The sequence below is a fragment of the Gymnoscopelus braueri genome, assembly GCF_963280865.1.
Source record: "Gymnoscopelus braueri genome assembly, chromosome: 24".
In the NCBI taxonomy this organism is placed as follows: domain Eukaryota; kingdom Metazoa; phylum Chordata; class Actinopteri; order Myctophiformes; family Myctophidae; genus Gymnoscopelus; species Gymnoscopelus braueri.
This window is the reverse complement of record NC_137626.1, coordinates 712,837-716,195: the sequence shown is the minus strand read 5'-3', so window position 1 is coordinate 716,195 and position 3,359 is coordinate 712,837.

Sequence of the window (3,359 nt, the reverse complement as noted above, 5' to 3'; positions counted from 1 at the left end):
TGACAGCTGGAAAATGGTGACGACAGGACAGCTTTCAACATTGTGTTAACTCTGGATTCTAACCAGCAACCCTTATTTATTTAACTTCATTACAGTGTGCTTGGAAAAGTACTCACATATTTTACTTGGTAAAAGTAGCAATACCACTACTATAAAAATACTCTGTTACAAGTAAAAAGCCTGTGTTCAAAATGTTACTTAAGTACAAAAGTATTGGCATCAAAATATACTCATGACCAAAAGTAAAAGTACTAAAATGTTTCAAAATAGCAGATCTACAAGCTCACGACGCGTTGTGAGCTTGTAGATCTGCTATTTTCAAATAGCCTATGTATACAATTGGGGCGAAAGTGGTTAATGTATGTTTTATAATATAATAATTTAATCTGCAAAGTAACTTGTAACTAAAGTTTTCAAATAATTGTAGTGGAGTAAAAGTACAATATTTGCCTCTGAGATGAAGTGGAGTAGAAGTAAAAGTATTGAAAGTTGTAAATACTCCAGTAAAGTAAAAAAAAATCCTCAGAATTGTACTTAAGTAAATGTACTTAGTTACTTCCCACCTGACCTCCACAAGTGTCAGCCAGGATGTTTTGTCAGATGTCATCCTCCATCTGTCCACAGGAGGGCGACATGATGACAGATAAAACACACACACACACACACACACACACACACACACACACACACACACACACACACACACACACACACACACACACACACACACACACACACACACACACACACACACACACACACACACACACACACACACACACACACACACACACACACACACACACACAACAACAACAAAGCCTCATTCCAAAATAACATTTTTACTCACAAATTTAAAAAAGGGAAATCATTTCATTGAGTTTTTTTGGGGGAGAAAAAAACTCACAACTTACATAACTTACATAAACAATGAACAAAAGAACAAAAACAAAAAAACATATAATGACATTTAAACCCAACAATAGCTATTGTTTCATCTCTCAACTTCTGGGTCGACTCGGGGGTCGACTTCAAAACCTCAACATGTGTTCGCTGACCAATGAACACTGCAGCCGACAGAGCCATGTTTATGTAATGATCGATCGATCGTGTTCCATCTTGGATCAATATTATAATCATCGTATAACTTTAAGTTCTTATTATCAGAATCACAATGAAAACCTTTTATTTTTTTTAAACATGCCATTCATTCTTATTTATATTATTATTTTATCTTTAAAATCGTTTAGTTTTTTGGCCAATTATCTGGGGGCCTACATGCAGTAGCCCCCACGGCCCAGCAGAGGACCCCGGCCCTCAGGTTGAGAACCGCTGCTGACCTCATTGGTCGATGCGTCAGTTGTAAATCTAATAATATACTATATCTATATCTATATCTATATTATATATATATATATATTATATATAGATATAATAATATCCTCCAAATAAATGTCTCTACGTCTTCAAACAAATGAATGCATTGTATTATTAAATACATAATAATTATTAATTAATAATGATAAACAACTCATTAAATATAATTAGAATAACATATACACTAGCTAGTTGTCATGGTAACTGATCCTTTGTTTGTTTGTTTGTTTGTTTGTTTGTTTGTCAAGTAAGTCAACAAACCAGGAAAAAAAAACCAGTTGAATACAATATAAACTATGTGGTTTGTTTCTCAGATTGGTATTTTAATGTTAATAAATACCGCTTCTGACAAACTTGAGTTCCACTATACAGGGCATGGCAGTGGCGGCCATTTTGTGGAGGCATGTATCGAAAGCCCATTCAATTGTTTTCCCCATAGAGATTTACACAAATATTTATATTAATTATTGTAAGCCTGGAACCAAGCCATCCAGGATCCTGGTGAATCATAACTATAAAACATTTCATTCTGTGTATAAAAGAAAAACATAGAATAAATAGCCTTTTTCTTTGCGGTTTTCAATTATTATAAAATGATTGATGTAAATATTTACGGAAATCTCTATGGGGAAAATGAATGAGCTTTCTATCTGTGGAACCACAAAATGGCCGCGACTTGCCATGCCCTGCTGTATATCCCCGGGCGCTAGGACCCTGCAGCATTCCTTTTTTGAGCGGCACTTCCGTATAGACAAAGGCTGCAGTGACACAGGGCTACCAGTGAGTGTCACCAGAGAGCAGGGAAGGAATTCTTACTCGAGTGAAAGTGCCGATATCACATCGTAGAAATACTCTGGTACAAGTGAAAGTATTGGCATTGAAATATACTTAAAGTATCAACAGTAAAAGTACTCATCATGCAGAGTGGTCCATTTTGTTCAGAAAAAATAAAAGAATTTGCAGATCTACAAACACACAACGCCCCATCACGTTGTGAGCTTGTAGATCGGCTGGTACAGTACACAGCATGCTGTGAGCTTGTAGATCGGCTGGTGCCGATCTACAAACAGCAGATATACAAATAGCAGATCTACTGCTCGCTACGCTACGCTTGTAGAAATTCGCTTGTAGATCTGCTATTTGGTCCATTCATTCATTCACCTCCAGACATTCCATGTTTCATTTATTTATGAATGAGTCATTCATAAAATAAGATAAAATGATATAAGCCTGCATTTGGATGGATAAATAAATACATAAATACATAGATACATAGATACATAAATACATAGATACATAAATACATAAATACATAAATACATAAATACATAGATAACGCAGAACATCTGAAGGTGAATTCACTGAATGAACATATTTGTCGTCCAAATCATCTACAAATATTTGCCCAGGTAAAAAAAAACTATACGATTAAAAAAACAAAAAACAACACAAAAAATAATTCCTGTTTTAAGTGAAATATATGTAAACATCCATTACAATCACAAGCGTGTGTGCGTGTGCGTGTGCGTGTGCGTGTGTGTATGTGTGTGTGTGTGTGTGTGTGTGTGTGTGTGTGTGTGCGTGCTTGTATTTGGTAAACAGCTGGAGATGAAAGACAAGATGAAGAACGATGGTAAAGAATAATAATCAGATTGTTGTGTCAGGAATGAGACAAAAACAAATACAATCTCCATGAATTTAAGGCTTCATGGAGTATCTGTGTGGCTATCAGTGTATCTGATAGAAAATAAGTCATTTTTTGGGTGAACTACTCCTTTAAGAGAATGTTACACATAGAATGAAACATTACAGAATCACACAAACATATTTACATCAACAACCAGGAAGTGAATCAATGAAAAGGTCACTTCCGGTAACCATGGTAACGTACATAAAAAAAACAAAAAACAAAGAGAAGAAAATAAAAACACGTCCATCAGACCATTCAACCTCAGTCTGTTGTTTACAATCACCATGGTAAC